This window comes from Salvelinus sp. IW2-2015, unplaced genomic scaffold (assembly GCF_002910315.2).
Source record: "Salvelinus sp. IW2-2015 unplaced genomic scaffold, ASM291031v2 Un_scaffold1672, whole genome shotgun sequence".
NCBI classification, from domain to species: Eukaryota; Metazoa; Chordata; class Actinopteri; order Salmoniformes; family Salmonidae; genus Salvelinus; species Salvelinus sp. IW2-2015.
Window position 1 is genome coordinate 312,707 of NW_019943075.1, and position 11,863 is coordinate 324,569.

The window sequence follows — 11,863 nt, forward strand, 5'->3', positions numbered from 1 at the left end:
TGGAAGCTCTGTTTTGTATGGAAGCTTGTTGTATGGAACTCTGTTGTTGTATGGAAGCTCTGTTCTATGTATTTACAGACTGAGGGTTAATGAGAAAACATCAGTTTCATATTCAGTTCAGAGTGATAACACAAGTGTTTAACATACAGTCTTTAGAGGTCTGTAATACCAAATCATTCCCGTGTTCTGTTTGTGACATTCAAGGTGCAGGTTGATGTCACTAGACCTTGCGATAGTGAATGGCTATGATTATTTCTCTTATCTGTTGATAGTGATTGACACCAGACTGGAGGTACCAGGTCTTGAGACATGCATTATTCCACTGTTGTAGTGTACTGACATTGTGTGAACTTCGGTTGATTCTGTAGCAGCTGGACAAGTCACTGCCTTTTTGTTTGTCTTCCTACAGCCTCTGGGTGGGTGTTACAGAAAACATTGGTGCTGTCTATTAGGATATAAAGGGTTCTTCTCCAAGAGGCTTGGTGTGACAGACATTTGAGTGCTGTCTGATTAGATATTAAAGGGTCGGTCTCCAGAGGCTGGTGTTTTACAGAAACATTTTGGTGCTGTCTGATTAGGATATAAAGGGTCCTGGTCTCCAGATACATTTTCTTCTGCTTATGGACTGGAGGTGTCTGTCTTCCCTGTTGCAACTTGAAAACCAGATTTTTGATTTGACTTTGGATTTTGGACTTTACAAATTGACTGCTCTCCGTTTTGTCCACCTGGAAATTCATATTACAACATAGACCATTTACAACATAACATTACAACATAGACATTACAACTAAGACATTACAACATTAGACATTACAACATAGACAATACAACATAGGACAATACAACATAGACATTAACAAAGACATGACAAACATAAGGACATTACAACATAGGACAATACAACATAACATACACATAGCAATACAACATGACATTAAAACATAGACATTACAACATTAGACTAATACAACATAGACATTACAACATAGACAATACAACATAGACATTACAACATAGACAGACAACATAGACATTACAACATAGACATTAAACATAGACATACAACATAGACATTACCAACATAGGGACAATACAACATAGACAATAGACAATACATAATTGTGGTAGCAGGTCGTTGTAAAAATTATAAAAGTAACACCTGTCTGTCCCACTGTTTGATCTTTTAAAACACAATGAATGAATCACCCAGTATCTCACCTTATCTTTGTATTTCTCTACTCCCTCTCTCTGCAGTGTGTGTGTGTACTATATGTTCTGTATGTACATATCTGTACCCTCCACCCCCTCTCTTCTGCAGCATGCGGATACCCATAGTATCTCTGGGTGTTGCTGAGATCATCTCCTCTCCAGAGACAGAGATGAGGACGCGGCCGTCAGTCAGACAGCCGGAGACGTTACACAGTAGCAGACGCACCACCTCAGCTTGTCCAGACCAAAGTAACCAACCTGGAAGAGGAACAACACACACAGGAAATACACCTCAGGATTGTCCAGACCAGTAACCAAACCGGAGAGAACAAACACACACAGGGAAATACACCTCAGGCTTTGTCCAGACCAAAGTAAACCAAACCTGGAGAGGAAACAAACGCACACAGGAAATCACCTCAGGCTTGTCAGACCCAAAGGAACCAAACCTGGAGAGGAACAACGCACACAGGGAAATACACCTCAGCTTGTCCAGACCAAAGTAAACCAAAAACCTGGAGAGGAACAACACACACAGGGAAATACACCTAGGCTTGTCCAGACCAAATTAACCAACCTTGGAGATGGAACAACACACACAGGGAAATACATCTCAGGCTTGTCCAGACCAAAGTAACCAAACCTGGAGAGGACAACACCACACAGGGAAAAAATACACCTCAGGCTTGTCCAGAACAAAGTAACCAAACCTGGAGAGGACAACACACACAGGGAAATACACCTCAGGCTTGTCCAGGGGCCAAAGTAACCAAACCTGGAGAGGAACAACACACACAGGGAATACACCTCAGCTTGTCCAGGCAAAGTAACCAACCTGGACAGGAACAACGCAACAAGAAATACACCTCAGGCTTGGCCAGACAAAAGTACCAAACCTGGACCACGGAACAACACACACAGGGAAAATACACCTCAGGCTTTCCAGACAAAGTAAACAACCCTGACAGGACAACACACACAGGGAAGACACCTCAGCTTGTCCAGGCCAAATAACCCAAACACTCGAACAGAACAACACACCAGGGAAATACACTCAGGCTCTGTCAGCCATACGTAAACCCAAACCTGAGAGAACAACACACACAGGGAAATACACCTCAGGCTTGTTCCAGCACCAAAGTAACCAAACTGACGGGACACAACAACACAGGGAACAGTACACATCAGGCTTGTCCAGGCCAAAAGGTAACCAAACCTGGAGAGGACACCAACACACACAGGAATTACACCTCAGCTTGTCCAGACCAAAGTAACCAAACCCTGGAGAGGTACAACACACACAGCGGAAATACACCTCAGGCTTGTCCAGACCAAAGTAACCAAAACCTAACAAGAACAACCCGCCACAGGGAATTACACCTCAGCTAACTGTCCAGCCAAAGTAACCAAACCTGGACAGGAACAACACACACAGGGAAATACACCTCAGCGCTTGTCCAGGCCAAAGTAACCAAATCCTGGAGAGAACAACACCACAGGGAAATAGCTACTCGGCTTGTCAGGCAAAGTAACAAACCTGAAACAGGGAACAACCACACACAGGGAAAACACGTCAGGCTTGTTCCAACCAAAGTAACCAATCAACCTGAAACAGGAACAACGACACACAGGGAAAATTACACCTCCAGGCATTGTACCAGGCCAAAGTACCAAACAGGAACAACACAACAGCGGAATACATTTTGGAGAACCAACCCTCTGTGTTACAGCATTGTTATTGTGTGCTTTACCACAAAATCAGAATGATATTTTAAAGGCATTCAATATAAACACTTTCCGAGAGACAAGAGAGGGACAGATGATAGAGAGAGAGAGAGAGAGGAGACAGAGAGAGAGAGAGACAGAGAGAAGAGACAGGAGGTGGTCGGAGTGATGACTTGAACAGGGGAGTTGTTGAACTATGAAACTCTAGTCAGAGATTTCAGACTACCCTCAAGCTACTCTCTGTTCGCCACGGGCCGCTCGATTATCCACATCAATATCCACACTGTTACTCTCGTGCAGCATTCATAGTAAGCCCACTTCCCCCCCTGAGAAAGACACAAACACAAAGGCATTATCTATTAGCATTCCAAAACACCAGTTGGACATATAATATCTAGTAGTATCACAGATCAGTCCATCTCTCAGTGTGTAGGTTGTTTCTAGTCAGGCTCACGTCCACTGAATGAATAAACGTTATTGATCCCCTGAGGGGAATAGGGTTCACCACCAGCAACAGACATACACATCAGGGCCTGTATTCATAAAGCATCTCAGAGTAGGGCTGCTGATCTAGGATCAGGTCCTCCCTGTCCATATAGACGTATTCATAATGATTGAAAAGGGAATACTGATCCTAGACCAGCACTCCTATCCTGAGACGCTTTGTGACTATGGGCCCTGATGGGGTATAGTGCCAGTTACCTGCAGGCCTCTCTCTATCGTCGCTCTGGTATAAATGTAGAAAGATCCATTCTCACACAGCTCTCCATCCCAGTCCTGTCTCCGGGGCCTGTTAGACGGGTCTAAGTTCAGAGACTGGGTGGCTACACTACCTGAACAGGAGAGAGAACACATAGTCAATGTTATAGGTTATAACTAGAAACCAGACTACTTCCTGGTCAGGAGAAAAACTCATTTGTCTAAACACCCCTCATCTCTCTATTGTGATACACAGTGATTAGTGGTGGATGGAGTTACTTCCATGTAATGTGCTTGTGAAAGGTACTATATTTACAGTTGAAGTCGGAAGTTTACATACACCTTAGCCAAATACATTTAAATACAGTTTTTCACAATTCCTGATATTTAATCCAAGTAAAAATTCCCTGTCTTAAGTCAGTTAGGATCACCACTTTATTTTAGGAATGTGAAATGTCAGAATAATAGTAGAGATAATTATTTATTTCAGCTTTAATTTCTTTCATCACATTCCCAGTGGGTCAGAAGTTTACATAAACTCAATTAGTATCTGGCAGCATTGCCTTTAAATTGTTTAACTTTGGTCAAACGTTTCGGGTAGCCTTCCAGAAGCTTCCCACAATAAGTTGGGTGAATTTTGGCCCATTCCTCCCGACAGAGCTGGTGTAACTGAGTCAGGTTTGTAGGCCTCCTTGCTCGCACAAGCTTTTTCAGTTCTGCCCACAAATTTTCTATGGGATTGAGATCAAGGCTTTGTGATGGCCACTCCAATACCTTAACTTTGTTGTCCTTAAGCCATTTTGCCACAACTTTGGAAGTATGCTTGGGGTCATTGTCCATTTGGAAGACCCATTTACGACCAAGCTTTAACTTCCTGACTGATGTCTTGAGATGTTGCTTCAATATATAAATATATCCACATAATTTTCCTACCTCATGATGCCATCTATTTTGTGAAGTGCACCAGTCCCTCCTGCAGAAAAGCACCCCCACAACATGATGCTGCCACCCCCGTGCTTCACGGTTGGGATGGTGTTCTTTGGCTTGCAAGCCTCCCCCTTTTTCCTCCAAACATAACGATGGTCATTATGGCCAAACAGTTCTATTTTTGTTTCATCAGACCAGAGGACATTTCTCCAAAAAATACGAGCTTTGTCCCCATGTGCAGTTGCAAACCATAGTCTGGCTTTTTTATGGCGGTTTTGGAGCAGTGGCCTCTTCCTTGCTGAGCGGCCTTTCAGGTTATGTCAATATAGGACTCGTTTAACTGTGAAAATAGATACTTTTGTACCTGTTTCCTCCAGCATCTTCACAAGGTCCTTTGCTGTTGTTTTGGGATTGATTTGTACTTTTTGCACCATAGTACATTAATCTCTAGGAGACAGAACGCGTCTCCATCCTGAGCAGTATGACGGCTGCGTGGTCCCATGGTGTTTATACTTGCGTACTATTGTTTGCACAGATGAACGTGGTACCTTCAGGCATTTGGAAATTGCTCCCAAGGATGAACGAGACTTGTGGAGGTCTACAATTTATTTTCTGAGGTCATGGCTGATTTCTTTAGATTTTCCCATGATGTCAAGCAAAGAGGCACTGAGTTTGAAGGTAGTCTTTGAAATACATCCACAGGTACACCTCCAATTGACTCAAATGATGTAAATTAGCCTATCAGAAGCTTCTAAAGCCATGACATCATTTTCTGTTTTCCAAGCTGTTTAAAGGCACAGTCAAGTTAGTGTATATAAACTTCTGACCCACTGGAATTGTGATAGTGTGAATTATAAGTGAAATAATCTGTCTGTAAACAATTGTTGGAAAAATTACTTGTGTCATGCACAAAGTAGATGTCCTAACCGACTTATCAAAACTATAGTTTGTTAACAAGAAATTTGTGGAGTGGATGAAAAACAGGTTTTAATGACTCCAACCTAAGTGTATGTAAACTTCCGACTTCAACTGTACATGTTAGTCATTTAGCAGATGCTCTTATAAACACCTTTATCATTGAGCATTAGTTAGTCATTTAGCAGACGCTCTTATAAACACATTTATCATTGAGCATTAGTTAGTCATTTAGCAGACGCTCTTATAAACACCTTTATCATTGAGCATTAATTAGCATCTTACATCAAGATATGATGTGTAGCTGTTTTCAAACACTAAATATCTAGGGCACTAGAGTTTTTCCTGGCTCTGGTCACATGGTCAGGACAAACTCCTGACCCTACTGATAAAGTGAGGGACAGTTTTTCCTCAGGCACAGTGTAGTGGAAAATGTTATAAGCTGTACACACTGTGTTCTTTCTCAAGGTTGGCATGTTCTGTAAACTGTCAGACAATGAGAATTGTTGTTTTGTGTTATTAAGTTGCGATGTGCTTATGGTTTGTTCACAGGGTGTGAGTCAAGCAGAAGAGGAACTAGATACAAGATAATAGCCTCCCTCACTCTCCCACCCTGATACTCATTCCTTGTATCTGTGTCTGCTTAGTCATGCTTAGGAAACTTGTGCAGCGGTATAAAGGACAAGTGAAGGGACTGACTCCTGACAGACCTGTACATTAAGTTGGAACCTCTCCAGTTAACTGATAATAAGTGTAAGGTCCTAAACATAACACACGTCTGTCCCGTACCTCCTTTCTTCACCTCCTGCCAGCGGAAGTGGTGTCGTCGGACCACGGAGAAGACGGACGTGAAGCCCTGCTTGGTGATCATCTCCAGGGCCTCCTTCAGGTGGAAGGGGTGCAGGCAGGGAGACGTGGCCTGGATGTGACAGATCACATCCACCTCTGGAGGAGGACAACACACAGCAGACTATGAGATACCAGAAGAGTATGAGAAACAGTATGAGATATGAATAATCTTGTATATGCTGCCACTGTTGTCAATTGAAGCTATGGAGTGGGTCCCACTTTATTGGGCTAATCCCTGTTGGCCTCATAGATCACAATGAATAAGACTACTGGACGGGGGGACCTGATCCTAGATCAGCATTCCTACTCTGAGATACTTGAAAAACGGTTCCAGAGCCTTAGCCAAGCTAGTGGCTAAACAAGTTCTGCATATATACATTAACAGCTGACATTATAACAAAGCGCTGCCAAACAGTCATTACAAAGATAGTGAAGCGTCACAGAGGTGTGGTTCTGTCACAATAGAATATAACCAACATTGACATTGTTGCCACAGAGAATCCTCCTCACGCCTCCTCCCTCCTTGTCTCCTTCTCACAGCGCACATAGGAATCAAGGAAATAAACTTGACATTCACCCCCTACCTGGGTTTAATCGGACGAATTCCTGGATGGTGTCGAGGAGCTGGAGGAGTCTTGGACACCTCTGGGCTCCTGCGGTGAACCTGAGCTCCCCATGCCTTGGCTACCTTCTCAATGTCATCATGGTCAGTTGATACCCACACACTGGGAAAAAGAAGGGGAAGTAGATTTATCAGGCTTTATAACATGTGACTACAATTAGTGCAATCCAGTCTTGTGTGGCCAAGCCCAAACCAGGGGGTTCATTCAGAGACTGTACACTAACTTTCAGACAAACTCTCTCAATAAGAATCTGACATGGGTATACATATTTATACAACAAACAGTTAATAATGTATAGTTATGACCAGGAGTTAAAGTAGATGTGATTTCTTCCCAGTTTGGAACCTCCTATGTGTGAACATGTGAGTACTAAAACAATGTATGGGCCTAACAGGACGGCTCTGGACGTTCTGCTGCCCTAGGCAAGACAAAAAAATTGCCACCCCCTCCTTTCCCCCTAAATCAGAATAGTGTAATGCAGGGGTTGGCAATAGGTTTGGCCTTAGGACAGTTTTTTCTCAGCTAATAGTCAGTAGAAGAAACATAATAGAGGTCCCATTCATGATTAAACTACAATTAAACAAATTTTAACACCATCTGCTTACTAGGCATATAATGTCAATAACATATCCTAATATTTTCAATCTGATTACACTGATAAAATCACAATGCCTCCATTAAATTATTTTGTTATTTTCCTTTGTGCGTTGATTAGGGTAAAACAGCTTGCAATCAAACAAAATGTCACTGAAAAGTTTCAAAAGAAAGGTGAAAATGCAATAGAAGTTTCAGGGAAGAATGGACATAGGAATAGGTATTCTTACCATATTTCTCCTATATCAACCAGAGTGTCTTGTTTGCAACGAAACGGTTACTGTTTGCAAATCATTAAATATTAGACATCCTTATGAATCTAAGCATGGCAGTTTCAAAGGAGACCTTTCACCCAGACAGAGGCTCGACGAAGTAGAACCATGTAGCTTTAGCTGCTAGCTCTATCCTTGTGCTTAACTCAACAACAGAATTGCTTCCCTAAAAGCTGCCTGAGTTTAAACATATACTCTTTTCAGAAAGTGAAAAGCTCAATTAATAGGGATAAAATAGCCAGTATCATTGTTTTGGGGCAGAATAATGTGAGGTGTTATGTTTTGTTGGATATGCGTCTTGTCAGTTTAGCTCGGGAAATGCCGCCCTTGTCAAATTACCGCTCTAGGTGTGCCGGTGTTGTGCGGAAAATCTCCCCCAGACAGAATTCTCCCCCCTGCGCGTTCTTCACTGCTGCGACTTACTTGAGATTTCTACTCTTAACTCCGTTGTCGTTTACATTTACATTTACTAAGTCATTTAGCAGAGCTCTTATCCAGAGCGACTTACAAGTTTAGCCGACATTTCACTGATCTTAGTAGCAGAAAGCATTTTTGTCTGCAGTTTTTTTGTATTAGTCTATAAATAAATCTCTTTGTCAAATTCGTCATCTCTCCCATGTCTTATTCGACTAGTATTTTTTAAAGTGTAAGGATAATAATTCAGCCATAGTTTTTCTGAATGTTTATTGCTTGCCAACATTTTCCTCCCTCTATGTTTAATATAACACACATACATTCATTATTAATTTCGGTTGTCTATCCTGACGTGAAGTTTGTTCAAATAAAGTATTGACTCTGATGTGACCATAGAAAGTATTTGATCTAGCCACAAAATTAAGGAAATTAGAAGGGTGGGGGATTCTGACGGGGGGAGATTTCTGGCACACCGGCCGTGGGTCCTAATCATAATATTCTATTTAGAATCCCTATTAATTCAATAGCATCTCTGTGGGCCTAGTCATAAAGATTTGTCATTTGACTTTTAAAATGTATTACCTTTTATTGTGGCATAAACACAACCAGTCATGGTGTTTTCATCGATTGTCAAACAATCATAATCAAATGGCTCCTTTACAAGGCTACCTGCGCACGTCATCCACTCGCAACATATTTCCAACCTCCAAACAGTGGTGAATGGTTATGACCAGATGCATCATAGGCAGCATTGACTATCACTAATAACAATAATAACATGCATTTGGTGCAGCTAACTAACGTTACTATTAACAAAGGCGTCGGAGCAAGTCCATATACCGTAGCTAGATTAGAAATACATTTGACCAAATGTACGGTAACTGAATTAACGTTACCTGTCAAACTGTTTGGAGTCCACTGCAGCTCTCAGAACCCATCCAATGAGCGGGACACGCGAGAGAACTTTGATATTCTTCAGGGGATCCCTTACTGCCTCCCTCGCCAGGATCAGGGCTGCGATGTGTCTCTTCTCACCGCTGTCTTTAATAACCTTTGCTTTTCTGTCTCCCACATCTTCGATGCCCGATAGAGTACGTTTTTTTGCAGCAGCCATTGAAAGGATCAGTAGCCGGTGGGCAGACAATAGTCTTGTCAAGACGTGGCGGTAGTCTCAATGTAGCTAATAGCGGTAGCGATGTGATAGCAGTCTTCTGACAGGATCTAGCACTTCTTGCGTTCTAACTCACTGTAACTAGCTAGCTACGTACTTAGTTTACATGACCTACTAGCGCTTACACTGTGTGAAGGAAATCCTACAAATGTTACATGTACACAGTAAAAAAAGAGAGGCGTAGACCTGCTAGCTTTACTCTGAGGTAATTTCAATAACGCTTCCTTTTGTTGCCATAGTAACAATTTCAGTTGAACTATTTACTGAATTTACTCTGGCAACGGTTTAACTGACAATGTCAAGAAAACGATCGGCTTCAATGAGGGGATTCGATCATCTGACCCGGGTTTCCCAGTCGGAGGAGTTTATTTTGGGTAAAACGTGATTGCATTCATTTTGGAACCGGGCTGTCTCCCGGCGTGAGCCAGGTTCAAATGCCGTGTTCATGTGTTCGTCGGAACTAGAAAACTCTGAAATGTTCGACTTGCAAAACGGTTGAAAGTGACAGGTTTATAACTACAACCAGATAGCAGATCGGAATGTCAGAGTTTCCTTGTTCCGATTAGTATGTGAACGCGACAAAATTCGCTCAAACCAGAGTGACGTAGCCTAGGCTAGATAAAGCACGTGGGGGAATGAGTCGGATTATGTTTTTTCACATTGCAAAAATCATTGCTTTTTAATAAAATAAAAACAACGCTTAATCTGCCTTCCCAATGAAACTGGTTCGAAATTCGAACATATATTTTATGGAAAAGAGATGTTGTTTCTGGACGATGCACCATGTTGCCTTGTTGATGTGTCGTGGATCCCAAACCATGCCTCACCCCTCAAACACTCTCTGAGGGCACTCCACTGTCACGTGTTGCTGACTAAACTCCCAGAGAGTGATTAGGGTATCAATAGAGTACACAGTATGAGTATAATACCCATAAAACCTAGCGGTAAAACAAGGAAACGGTTCCAATCGTTTTCCCCCATTCATCTTTCCCATAGCCGGATTTTAGAAACACTTAAAATAAGGGCTGTGTTTCATGTAGGCTTACCCTGGTATGACATTGATAACCGTGTGAATCTCGATAGGACAAGGTGACATTGATCAATATATTCCGCTGTATTTACCTCCCAGAAATGCTAATGATAGCTGGTAATGTGGCTATCATAAAAAACTACAAATGCCATGATGATCTGGACGAGACTGCCGAATCGATTAACTATTATAATGTTAGCTAAATGTAGTGATGAATAAATTGGCTAATATTCTTTCAATTGACAATTCTGTGAACCATGGACATCACCAGGACCTGGCTCTCTGGGCTTTAGCCCAGAATGATTTGGGTCAGTCCCAAATATTTTGCTCTGCTGCTGCAATGGCGTAAAAGAAATTGTACCACTTAGTTCATAGAGCTTTGATTAGGTGAAGCTTCCAAAGTCATCCAATCGTTATAATCAGGGGTGCTGGGCGGTGCTATGTCTCGCTAAGATCACTTAATGATTAATTAGTATTTTACATAAAACACCGAATATAATAGCATGATAATGTCAGGCTACTGTTATAAAAAAAATACCATGTCATTTCTTATGACAATGTAGGATGATTGTGCTGAAATGTTTTTTTTCTTCTCATGCTGTGGTTGTGTTTAACTCATCTGCTCTAAAATTCAATTAGTTAGGCCGGTTAGCCATCCTTACATCATTCAAGAAACTCTAAATGCATTCCCATGAAACTGATTGGGATTATGGTTGACTGCATGCAGCAGGGCGTTTCACCTGTAAAATGTGAAGAATTATCATTCAAGATTGATACTGATGATGGCCTATATTTATATAGGTAGGCTAATTTGCTGTTTAGGATTGAAAATATATAAATGTTCCTTTCGCCACTTACAGTATGTGTAGGCATAGGCAATCATGCAATTTGGATGATGCATTGTATGTGTATTTTAATTAACCAATAGGCTTCATGTCGTACAAACTTTCATTCAGAAATGAGGTTTAATAGGGCTCTCCTAACAAAATACCACTACACCACTGGTTATAATAAATGTCAAGACATGTGATCAACTGATAATTCAGCACCGTTTGATTGGAACAGTCATTTCGCTGCTTTGAGACAAGAATGGGAACTCATCTTGATAAATCAATCAATGTCAGATTTCACCGATCTCCGTTTGGATATGTGGTTATAATTAGGCTTGGAAATGTTAGCTAGTTGATGTGAGTGCTCATGATCATTAGTCTCGCAATTTAAAGCAATGCAGATCTTCTCTACACACACATTAGACCTATAACCTACCTGATACGCTCCCTGATGTTTTCCTGAACTTTCCAAGACTTTTGATGCATTTCAGTCACTTTGGCTACTGATGCGAATACAATTTGTACACTTTTACCATAGGCTATTCAAGTCATTTGAATGTGTTTTATTGTGTTTTAAAGGTAATCATAACAACGTCGCGGAATCG

At 41.5% G+C, this 11,863-nt stretch overlaps 1 long non-coding RNA gene and 1 pseudogene across 1 annotated transcript; both read right to left on the reverse strand.

The window, feature by feature from the left end:
- Positions 1-9,700, reverse strand: part of LOC112071647 (N-acylneuraminate cytidylyltransferase-like) — a 16,786-nt pseudogene extending 7,086 nt beyond the window's left edge.
- Positions 1,766-2,490, reverse strand: LOC139024581 (uncharacterized). The gene is made up of 3 exons (XR_011475915.1): positions 2,458-2,490; positions 1,985-2,016; positions 1,766-1,919 (listed from the first exon to the last, which is right to left on the reverse strand). It is a non-coding gene; the product is annotated as an uncharacterized lncRNA (long non-coding RNA).
- Positions 9,701-11,863: the final 2,163 nt, after the last annotated feature.